We start from the raw sequence: 12,474 nt of genomic DNA on the forward strand, positions 1-12,474 counted from the left end.
AGGGTAGCTGGGAGAAAGGCTGGCCTCGCCCTGCTTGCGGTATGAAGAATTTCTGCTGCTTCATAATCAATAATCCCAAATGACTCTGAAGGGCTCCACTGATGTATAAAAGGTGCAGAAAAATAATGTAATGGACGAACAGAGAATCAGTGGAAAATTAGTTTGGAATCCTCTTCTGGGCTTTTCTTTAAAGGATCATAAAAATGTCCTGCACTCAATTCTCTCTGGTGTATATATCAAATGTGTAACCCAGATATTTTTATTATTAAGGTAACGTGCTTTCGAATGAAAGAGGTCAAGAAATGCAGAAGATACCTTTGAACCTCCAGCCTCTTTTTTGCCCTGCTGAGAATGCCAAATGACTAAACATTCAGAATTAGGCCCCAGAATAGAAATGGGAAAATATTGTGCGTGCAAAGGCACAATATGAAGGTTTTTTTAATTTAAAAAACCTGTGTAAATTCAAGGACAAAATGGAAATGGAATGAAAAATGAAAAGGGGAGCTTATTAAAGAGGACTAAACAGGAGATAGGAAAAAAATGGGAACCTGATAGAGGATTTTCAATGATTTGTGGGGAAATGCAGTTTTAGTTCAGTAGGGAAACTGTATTTGTGCTGTATCATTTAGTGTCATTATTCATTCCCACAGACTGGGTGATGCTTGTTGAGCAGGAGAGTTTTTCTGGTTTTGGATTTGTTCAGCCCTTCCATCGGAAACCAGATTTCATTTCCACAAATAACATTCATGAGCCGAGTAGGCATGGCTCAGTGGGAATCCAAATTTCTGTGTATGGCCCCCAGTGATCCTCCCTGGAGAAGGCTGGAAGCCACACAGACCCAAAAGATAAGACATATTGGAAGAAAGACTGAACAAATGAAAATGCTTCTCTTGGCCTAGGTGTGTGTACTGGTCGGGAGCTATGATTCATGTTCAGCTGGGTATTTGTGGCCAGAGAGAATGTGGAGATCTTGTTTATGAATAGTAGGTGCCGGTCTCATTGCCTGGATCATAGAAATGACTAGAATATGATGGCATGTTTCCTTTCATGTTGTTTTCTGGGAAAGAACCATAATATGGAAGCCATCAAATCCTTTGCATTTTTGCCATTCTATGGGTCTGAATAAATTATGCCACTGGAAAATAACTAACGTGGTTTATTATATACCCCTTGATGAATATGTCTAAACATACATTTTAATCTTGATTTTCACCTGACCCACACTTCTTCAATAACTAGTAGGGAAAGTAATGGGAGTAGCAACTGTAGCAGCTGCTGATGTAATAATAAAATAACAACAGGAGAGACTACCATTTATCATCATTAGTGCCAAGGACTAAATGACATGTTTTGTGTTTATTTTCTAATCAAATCATCATAGAAAACCTATGAGATAATATATTATCTCCCTTTCCTTCATGGTGAAGCAGAGACTTGGAGAAATCAAGTCATCTGTTTAAAATTAAATGGCTAGTCAGTAGAAAAATCCAGATGCCAACCTAGATCCCTGGAATCCATTTGCTAAAATTCCATTTTAGCAAAGTTAGGATGGGTGCCCATCCATAACGTCCCGCAGTCTGCCCTGTTTAATCTCTTGGTTTGTCAGGCTTATGTTTGTGGATACAAAGTTATTCAGTTCCCCACACGTAATATATTAGGCATTGAATAAGTATCCAGTAAATATATTTGAATGAATGAGAAGGGAAGAACCATCAATCTTCACATTCGAGGGCACAATCCTGCTCCTGGGCTTTGCAGGTTGCTTCATTGCTTCCAGTTGTCTTACCACAAAGCCTTGTTCTACTATCCTACTGGGACAGGAAAAGACACAAAGAAGGTTTCTGGTTTCTGGTTGAGTATGAGAGAAGCTTGGAAGTTGCCCCTCTGTCCTAACAAGTAAAAAATAGAACAAACTGAAAAATCAGTAACTCTTAGATTCATAAGAGAAGTGGGGTATCAGAGAAAATTGTTGTCTCCCAAACTGGAGAGACCAGCAGGTGAATTTAGAGAATCACAACTTACTAGAGCAGAAACCTCCATGGGATCAGTGCCAGGGTGGGAATGAACTGTAATTGATGAATTGCTGGAGGCTCAGTGTGCTTAACTCTGAGAGAGAAACTCCAGGAGGATCCAGTCTTTGGGGGATATTACACTTCTGTGAATTTTACCTTCTGAAGCTCTACTAGGCTCTCACAGTGAATATCAGAGATGAATCCCCTTGTGCATCCAGCAGAGAGGGGGGAAGAGAGTATTTGAAATACAAGAGAGTATTCTTTTTTTAATAAGTCCTGCCCTCATGAAAACCCATCTAATCAGAGACTAACTGACCTGGGAGAAGAAAAATACTCAACCCCAGCCCGTTCAAGCTATCTTGTTCTACCTAAAGGATCTGGGTGGGGGTGGGGGGGTACCTGAGAAACCTGTATGAAGTTCATAGTGCAGAGGCATAGGCTTATTAAAATACTGAGCTCTAATCAGAGAACTCTAGAAATCTTTATCTCCCCACCACACCTTATCACCATATTACTCAAGACCTATTTATAGCAGTTACTTTTGCCTGGTACATCATGTCTGGCTATCAGGAAAAAGCTACAGGACCTACTAAAGATTGAAAAACCATCAGAATCAGACTCAGGTAGGGAAGGAATGTTGGAATTATCAGAAATTTAAAATGATATAATTTATATGCTAAGAGATTTAATGGATACACAAGATGCAATAACAGATGGGCTATGTAAGTAGATAGATGAGAATTCTAAGAATCAAAAAGAAATTCTAGAGATTAAAAAAAATTCCACAAGAGATGAAGAATGCCTTTGATGAACTTATTAGATGAGACAGAGCTGAGGAAAGAATCTCTTTGTTTGAGTGTATGTCAAATCTCCAAAAGTGAAAAACAAACTAACAAACAAAAACCCAGAAAATATCCAGGTGGAGTGCCTGGGTGGCTCAGTTGTTAAACATCTGCCTTCAGCTCAGGTCATGATCCCAGAGTCCTGGGAACTATTGGACAACTACAAAAGATGGAAAATATGTGTAATACCAATAGAAGAAAGAAGAAAAAAAAAAGGAAGAAATATTTGAAACAATGATGACTGAGCATTTCCCCCAAATTAATGTCAGATACCAAACCACAGATCCAAGAAGTTCAGGGAATACTAAGCAAGATAAATGTAAAAAATATATATACCTGCATATATCATATTCAAACTACAGAAAATCAAAGATAAAATCCTGAGAAAAGCCACAGGGTAAAAACATCTTGCTTATAGAGGAAAAAAATATAAGAATTGCATTGACTTCTCAGAAACCATGCAAGCAAGAGATTGGAATGAAATATTTAGAACATTGAGGGGAGAGGGGAAAGAATTCTATACCCTGCAGAATTATCCTTCAAAAATTTATGAGAAATACATTCTTAGACAAACAAAATCTGAGGGGATTTGTTGCCAATAATCCTGTCTTGTAGGAAATGTTCAAAGAAGTTCCTTAGGGAGAGAAATGATAGCAGAAACTCAGATCGACATAAAGGACAAATTTCAGAAAAGGAATAAATGAAAATAAAAGAAAACCATTTTTCTTACTCTTTTTAAAAAAAAATTTTTTAAAGATTTTTCTTTATTTATTCAACAGACAGAGATCACAAGTAGGCAGAGAGGCAGGCAGAGAGAGAGAGAGGGAAGCAGGCTCCCTGTTATGTAGAGAGCCTGATGCGGGGCCCAATCCAAGGACCCTGGGATCATGACCTGAGCCGAAGGCAGAGGCTGAACCCACTGAGCCCCCCAGTTGCCCCCATTTTTCTTACTCTTCATTGATCTAGCAAAAATGTCAAAGTAAAACACAGTGTTCAAAATTATGCATATTCATATATGCTTGTGTGTAAGTGAAATGAATGACAGCAGTGACACAAGGGAGGGGAGAGAGGAATTGTTTTGTTAGGGTAAGGTATTTATATTCCTTATGAGTCAGGATACTGTTACTTGAATGTGGACTTGGATTGGTTATAAATATATATTGCAATCTCAAGAAGAACCAGTAAAAAATACTTTTTAAAAAAGAAGTACAGGGACACCTGGGTAGCTCAGTTGTTAAGCATCAACCTTCAGCTCAACTTTTGATCTTAAGGTCCTGGGATCAAGCCCCACATCAGGCTCCCTGTTCAGTGGGGAGCCTTCTTCTCCTCCTCCAGCTCCTCCTGCTTATGTTCCCCATCTCTCTCTCTCTCTCTCTCTCTCTCTCTGTCAAATAAATAAATAAAGTGTAGCTGATAATCTAATAAAGATGAGAAAAGAAAATTGTATAAAGTGCTCAGTTAAAACCAAAAAAGACAGAAGAAATGGAAAATAGATAGGGACAAAAATGTGCAACAAATAGAAAAAAGTAACAAATACGGTATAAATCCAGCTATGTCAGTAATCACTTTAGATGTCAATAGTCTAAATGCATCAATTAAAATACAGATTCTCAGCATGGATCAATAAAAAAGACCCTAATATTTGTTGTTTATAAGAAAACCCACATTGTATATAAGGACATAGATTATAATAAAGGAATAGAGAAGGATAAATCATGCTGACACTAATAAAAAAAAGGAGCTATGTTAATTTCAGAGCAGTTTTCAAAGGAAAGTGGGAGAAGAGAAACATTATATAACAGTAAAAGGGTCAGTTTTCTAAGAAAACATAATAATCCCTAATACGTATGCAACTAAGAACAGCATATCAGACCATGTGAGGATAAACTGATAGAACCACAAGGAGAAATGGATGAATCCACTATTAGAGCTGGAGACTTCAGTACCTGTCTACAGAAATGGGCAGATCCAGCAGGCAGAAAATCAGTAAGGATAGAGTTGAACTCAACAATGCCATCAATCAACTGGATATAATGAGCATCTATAGATACTTCATTCAAGGACAGCAGAACACACATTCTTCTCAAGTTCACATGGAATATTCACCAAGATTCACCACATTCCAGTTCATAACACACACCTTAAGAAAGTTAGAAGAACAGACATCATACACTGCCTGCTCTTAGACCACCACAGAGTTAAACTGTTGGAATTAAATTTTAATTTAATTAGAATTAATATCATCGGGAAAATCACAAAATATTCGGACATTAAATGACATACTTCTAAGGAACACAGGGATCGGGCACCTGTGTGGCTCAGTGGGTTAAAGCCTCTGCCTTCAGCTCAGGTCATGATCTCAGGGTTCTGGGATCAAGTCCCACATCGGGCTATCTGCTCAGCAGGGAGTCTGATTCCCCTTCTCTCTCTGTCTGCCTCTCTGCCTACTTGTGATCTCTGTCTGTCAAATAAATAAAATCTTTTAAGAAAAAGAAGAAAGAACATATGGGTCAAAGAAGAAATCTTAAGATATACTGAATGTTTTGGACTAAATGAAAGTGAAAATAACAATTTATCAAAATTTGTACTATGAAATGAAAATAGTTCCTAAAGGAAAAATGATAACATTGAATGTGCATATATTAGAAAGTAAGATCTAAAATCAATCATCTAAACTACCACCTTAGGAAACTAGGAAAAGAAGAGCAGATTAAATCCAAAGTAAGCAGAAGAAATAATAAAAATTAAAGAGAAGTCCATGAAATTGAAAACAGGAAGTCAGTAGAGAAAATCAAAGACACCAAATACTGGTTCATTTAAAAGATCAATGAAATCAATAATCCTCTAACCAGGCTATGAAGAAAAAAAAAAAAAGACACAAATTACTAATATCAGAAATGAAAGCAGAGACATGGCTACCAAGCCCCTGGACATTAATTGGATAATAATATGAACAACTATGCCCATAAATTTGATAACCTAGATGAAATGGACCAATTCCTCAAAGACATTCTACCAAAACTCAAAACTCATACAATAAGAAATAGATAGTCTGTCAGGCTTGTATCTACTTAAAAATTGAGTAATCAGTGACTTTTCAAAAAAAAACACCAGGCCCAGAGGGTTTCACTGTGAATTCTGTCAAACATTTAAGAAAGAAATTTTGCTAGTTCTCTACAATGTCTTTCAGAGGATAAAAGCTGAAGGAGTACTTCCTACCTCATTCTGTGAGGCAAGCATTACCATAATAACAAAACACATAGACATTACAAAGAAAGAAAACCAGACTGCTATCACCACAAACTTAGGTGCAAAAAGCCTCAACAAAATATTAAATCCAACAATGTATAAGAAGAATTACACACTATGACTAAATAGGATTTATCTCATATATACAGGCTGGTTCAACATTTGAAAATCAATGACTGTAATTCACATCACAGGTTAAAGAAGAAAAATCACATGATCACATCAATAGATGTAAAAAAAGTGTTCTACAAAATCCAACACCCATTTAATGATAGAACCTCTCAGTAAACTTTTGAAAGAGGGGGATTTCCTCAACTTGATGAAGAATATCTACAAAAAAAAAATCTACATCTAATATAGTTAATAGTGAAAATCTCAAAGCTTTCCCACTAACATGAGGAACAAGACAAGGATGTCCTTCTCACCACTATTTTTCAACATCATTCTGGAAGTCCTAGCTAATGAAATAAGACCAAAAAAGGAAATAAAAGAGATGCAGATTGGAAAGGAAGAAATAAAACTGTCTTTATTTGCAGATACTGTGATTGTGTGTGTAGAAAATCAATATAATTGACCAAAAAAAAAAAAAAAAAATCTGGAACTAGTAAGGCAGTATAACAAGGTTGCAGAATATAAGGTAAATACACAAATTCAATCAATTTCCTTTATATCAACAGTAAGTGGAGTTGAAGTTAAAAACATTATAGCATTTATATTAGCACCCCCAAAATGAAATGCTTAGGTATAAATCTTACAAAATATGTATAAGATCTCTAATGAGGAAAACTACAAAACTCTGACCAATGAAATCAAAGATGACTAAGTAAGCAGAGAGTCCATATTCATGCATAAGAAGGCTCAGTATTATCAAGATGTTAGTTCTTTCCAACTTTGTTGTATATATTCATTATAATGTCAGTCAAAATCCCAGCAGGTTATTTAGTGGATTCACGAACAGACTTCACAGTTTATACAGAAAAGCAAAAGACCCAGAAGAGCCAGTGCAATATTGGAGAACAACAGAGGTGGAGATCAAACCCTACCCAAATTCAAGATTTAGTTATAAATCTTCAATAATGAAAGCAAAGTGGTATTGGTGAAAGCATAGACAAAGAGATCAATGAAACAGAATGGTGAGCCCAGAAGTAGAACTGTGTAAATATAATTAACTGATCATTGACAAAGAGGCAAAGGCAATACAATGGAGAAAAGGTAGTCTGTTCAACCAGATGGTGCTGGAACAACTGAGCATCCACATGCGAAAACAAACAGAAACAAGAAAACCTAGACTTCAACTTTACATCCTTCACAAAAATTAATTTAGAGAGGATCGCAGGCCTAAATATAAAATTCAAAATCATACAATGCCTACAAAAATAACAGGAGAAAAGCTAGATGGTCTTGGGTTTGCCCATGGCTTTTTAGATAGAACACACTAAAGGCATGATCCGTGTGAGCTGTAATCGATAAGCTAGATTTCATTAAAAGTAAAAATTTCTGCTGTGCAATACACTGTCAATAGAATGAAAACAAGCCGCCATCTGGGGAAAATATTTGCAAAAGACATTTCTAATAAAGTACAGTTATTCAAAATATACAAAGAACTGTGAAAGCACAACAGTACTAAAACAACCCAATCAAAAAGTGGACCAAATGTGGCACCTCGGTGGCTCAGTGGGTTAAACCTCTGCCTTCAGTTCAGGTCATGATCCTCAGGGTCCTGGGATCCAGCCCCCCATCAGACTCTCTGCCCAGCGGGGAGCCTGCTTTCCATCCCTCTCTGCCTGCCTCTCTGCCTACTTGTGATCTCTATCTGTCAAATAAATAAAATCTTTAAGAAAAATAAAAGGGGGAAGACCAAAGATATGAACAGACATCTCAGTAAGGGAGATACACAAATGGCAAATAAGCACATAAGAGAATGTTCCACATTTTGCCATCAGAGAAATAAAAATTAAAACAAGATACCATTGCATCCCATTAGAATGGCCATAATTTTAGGACCAATAAACCAAATGCTGGTGAGAATGGGGAGCAACAGGAACTCTCATTCATTGCTCCTGGAAATGCAAAGTGGTACAACTACTGTGGAGGACATTTGGGCATTTTCTTACAAAAATAAAAATATTCTTACCATATAACTCAGCAATCACCATTGCTGGTGTTTTCTCCAAAGAGTTGGAAACTTTGGTCCACACAGAAACCCACACATGGAAGTTTCTAGCAGCTTTATTGATAATTGCCAAAACTTGGAAGTAAGCAGTAATTCCTTTAGAAGATAAATGAATTTTTAAAAATTGTGGTACAGGCAGTAATTTCTCCAGTATCAACCATAGCAGCAATTTCCAGATATGCCACCTAAGGCAAAGGAAACAAAAGCAAAATTAAGCTATTGGGACTATATCAAAAAGATTTTGCACAGCAAAGGAAACCATCAACAAAACAAAAATGTGGTCTAACGAATGGGAGAAGGTATTTGCAAATGATATATTCAGTTAGGGGGTAATACCCAAAATACATAAAGAACTTTCACAACTCAACACAGACATACACAGTTTAAAAATGGGCAGAGGACCTGAACAGACATTTTTTCAATGATCTACAGATGGTGCACAGACACATGAAAAGATTCTCAACATCACTCATCAGTAGGGTAATGCAAATCAAACCACAGTGAGATAACACCTTATACCTGTCAGAATGGTTAAAATCAAAAAGACAAGAAATAAGTGTTGGGGAAGGTGTGGAGAAAAATGAACCATCATGCACCACTAATGGGAATGTAAATTTGTACAGCCACTGTGGAAAACATTATGGAGGTCCTTCAAAAAAATTGCAAATAGAAATACCATATCCCATAATTCCACTATTGCATTTTTAGCCAAAGAAAACTAAGTATTTATTGCAGCATTATTTGCAAAGCACAAGATATGGAAGCAACCTGAGTGTTTGATGGGTAAATGGATAAGGAAAATGTGAGTGAGTGTGTGTGTGTGTGTGTGTGTGTGTGTGTGTGTGTGTTGGAATATTATGTAGCCATAAAAAAGGTTGCGATCATTCCACTTGAGAGAGCATGAGAACATGGATAGACCTAGAAGGTATTATGGTAAGGGACATAAGTCAGACTGAGAAAAACAAATACCATATGATTTCACTCATATGTGGAATCTACGGAAAAAAATGAATAAACCAAAAGGCAAAATTACACCTAGAAATACTAAGACCAAACTGATGGCTGCCAGAGGGAAGGGATGGGAAAAAATGAGTGAAGAGGAGAGGGAGATACAGTCTTCCAGTTATGGAATGAGTAAGTCAGGGGAATGAAAGGTCAATGATAGTATAGTAGCAATGTATCAGGACAGATGATGGCTACACCTGTGAGCATAGTGTAAGGTATAAACTTGTCTAATCACTATGTTGTACACCTGAAACTAATGTAACAATGTATCAACTATACTGAAAATAAAATGAAAAAATAATAAACTGTGGTACATGCAGGCAATGAAATATGATTCAACACTAAAAAAGAAATCAGCTATCAAGCCATGAAAAGACATGGAGAAAACTTAAATGCATATCCCTAAAGTGAAAGAAACTAATCTGAAAGGGCTACATACTGTGTAATTCTAACTGTATGACATTCTGGAAAAGGCAAAATTATGCAGACAGTAAAAACATCAATGGTTGTGAGGGGTTAGGAAGGAAGGAGGGAGGAATTGCGTGTGCACGGAGGACTTTTACAGCAGTGAAATTACTCTTTATGAAACTATAATAGTGGATACCTGTCATATGCATTTGTTCAAATCATTAGAATGTGCAACACTTAGTGTGAACCCTAATGTAAACTGTGAAGTTCGGGTAATAATGATACGTTGTGTAGGTTCATCATTTAAAGAAATGGACCTCTTTGGAGGGGGATATTGATAATGAGGGGGACTAGGCATGTGTGGGGCAGAAGTCCATAAATCTCTTTACCTCCCACTGAATGTTGCTATGAGCCTATTACTGCCCTAAAAATATTTTTTTTAAGCATAAGGTGAAAAATGATTCTGTCATCTTCTAGAATTGATATATCCTATCATCAAGAAATCAGTCCAGACAGTGGAGATTTACTATAGTGCCTTCATAGTCCATTCATTAAAGAGTAGTTATTTTGTGTCTCGGTGCTAGTTACAGGGAATATTGTAGTAAATAAGTAAATGTAAAACTATCAGATAATATAAATAAGGGCTATAAAGTGTCAAAAACATCATGGGGAGCAGTTACCGTCTGGTGCTCAAGAACAACAGCCCCGAGGAAACGATGTTCCAGCTAAGATGTGAGTGACGAGCCAAAGCTAGTCATGAGGCTGTCTGAGAGAAGAGCTAGCTTTCCTTTGTCACCTGCCCTGAAGTAAGAGAGGCTCCATGTTTTAGAGGAACAGACAAGAAGATCTTAGCCTTAGAACATTAACACCAAGGCAAAGAGCAGTCAGAGATGCACGAAGAAAGGGCCTTACAGACCGGAGGGTGGAATTTGGATTTTCTTATTAGTGGAAGGAGAAGACAATGAAAGACCCAATGAGACCTACAAATTTAAAAGTTACTCTGAAGCTATGGAATAGATTATAGGTAACAAGTGCGGAAGATGGGGATTTGGGTAGGAGATTATTGCTGGAGTCTAGGTGAGAAATGGTTGCCTTTTGAACTGGGTTGGAAGCAGTACAGGTGGAGATAAGCATTTGAGTCCTGGACGCATTTTCCATGCAGACACCATCCCGTATGGACCGCATGGATCGTATTATGTATTTTTGTGTTAGGAATGGGGAGAGGGAAAGCTGAGGGGAGACACCAGTCGCTTTGGAGGTAAAATCTCAGGCTCTAGACTTGGGGATAGGAGTGAGAAACAGTATATAAAATGGGGAACTGATAAAGAAATGTTAATCAAACAGTCTTTGCCTTGCCCTCTTCTACTGTAGGAACAAAGCCCAGCGGCCAGATGATTACGCTTCAGGTAAAAAAAAAAAAAGAAGAAGAAGTCTGTTTCTTAAAACTTTTTTTTTTTTTTAAGTGTCTAGATTGAATTGGAACATACTCATGTATCTGTTCCCCAGAGTGACGTCATCTTCATTGTGGCATCTGCGGAGCGTTCTGCGTAATCGGCCCCTCAGGCAATGAGCCCAGTGCAAATCCACAGAAATCCTAGTCTGGTCTCCATTGCCTAATTGTTTTTAATAGACAAATCTATAAACCCAGATCTTTAACTTAACAGATAAAATTAAATGTGCACATCAAGAACATTTGAGAAATACCAGCCCTCCTCTTAAAAACTTTAATTATTATCCTCAAAGCAATTCAAAACAATATTACATCCACTGAAAATGAAAATTCCCACATGCTTTGAGAAAGGAGCACATCAGAGAACAAGACGGCCCTTGGAAATTAAAAGGCAGTATTGGAATAAATTTTAAAATTTAGTTGAGGATTTGGCAGATGAAATTGAGAAAAATCACCCACTGTGCAGAAGAAAGGTTAGCAAGCTCTTTGGTCTTGGTCACAATCCTTTACTCCCAGTTTGTAGCATGAAAGAAAGTAGGCGTGGCTGTCTTCCAGTAAAGCTTTATAAACACTGATGTTTGAGTTGCAGGTGATTTTTACACATTATAAAATACTGCTCTTTTGATTTTTTTAGCCCTTTTAAAATGTAAACACCATTATTAATTAGCTTGCATATATATAGAGAGAGATAGATAATATATATAATCATATATATTTATGTGAAACGCAGTGGGCTGGATTTTGTCCTTGGAGCCAAGGTTTACTGACCTCTAATGTAGAGGAAAGGTATGGATGATGTGGGAAAAGCAAACTAAATTATGGCATGAGTTTATACAATTGATGGAATAGAAGAAAAATTCTATTTGATTTTTGTCTTGGGAGACTTCTTTGAGATTCTGAGGAGATGTGACATTGCACGGCTGAGAATGTGATACAAGAAAAATAATGGAAATCAGAGTAATTGGCCCAGCATTTGAACAGTATTTTATACAGTCACAGTATAGTAAATGCTACTTATCGATTTTTTTTTTTTTTTTTGAGAGTGTGCATGTGTGGGTTGGGGAGGGACAATTGGAGAGAGAGCGAGAGAAAGAACCTTAAGTAGGGTCTGCCTAGCTTGTAGCCCAAAACAGGGCTCAGTCTCCTGACCCTGAGATCAGAACCTAGCTGAAACCAAGAGTCGGACGCTTGACCAACTGGGCCGTCAGGCGCCCCAACTCCTTACTGGTTTTTTGTCTTCAAATCAGTGCACATAACATAATCTAACAGAGATGTAGGATAGAAAATATACGCTGTTATCCTTGACAATATAAAAATAATGCTGCAGGTGACAGA

At 37.2% G+C, this 12,474-nt stretch overlaps 1 protein-coding gene across 1 annotated transcript in view; it reads left to right on the top strand.

Annotated features, from left to right (window-relative positions):
- Nucleotides 1–12,474, top strand: part of SAMD12 (sterile alpha motif domain containing 12) — a 378,413-nt gene that overhangs the window by 139,588 nt on the left and 226,351 nt on the right. The gene's annotated exons all lie outside the window — the stretch shown is intronic.

The sequence above is a fragment of the Lontra canadensis genome, unplaced genomic scaffold, assembly GCF_010015895.1.
Source record: "Lontra canadensis isolate GAN:19392208 unplaced genomic scaffold, GSC_riverotter_1.0 scaffold15, whole genome shotgun sequence".
NCBI classification, from domain to species: Eukaryota; Metazoa; Chordata; class Mammalia; order Carnivora; family Mustelidae; genus Lontra; species Lontra canadensis.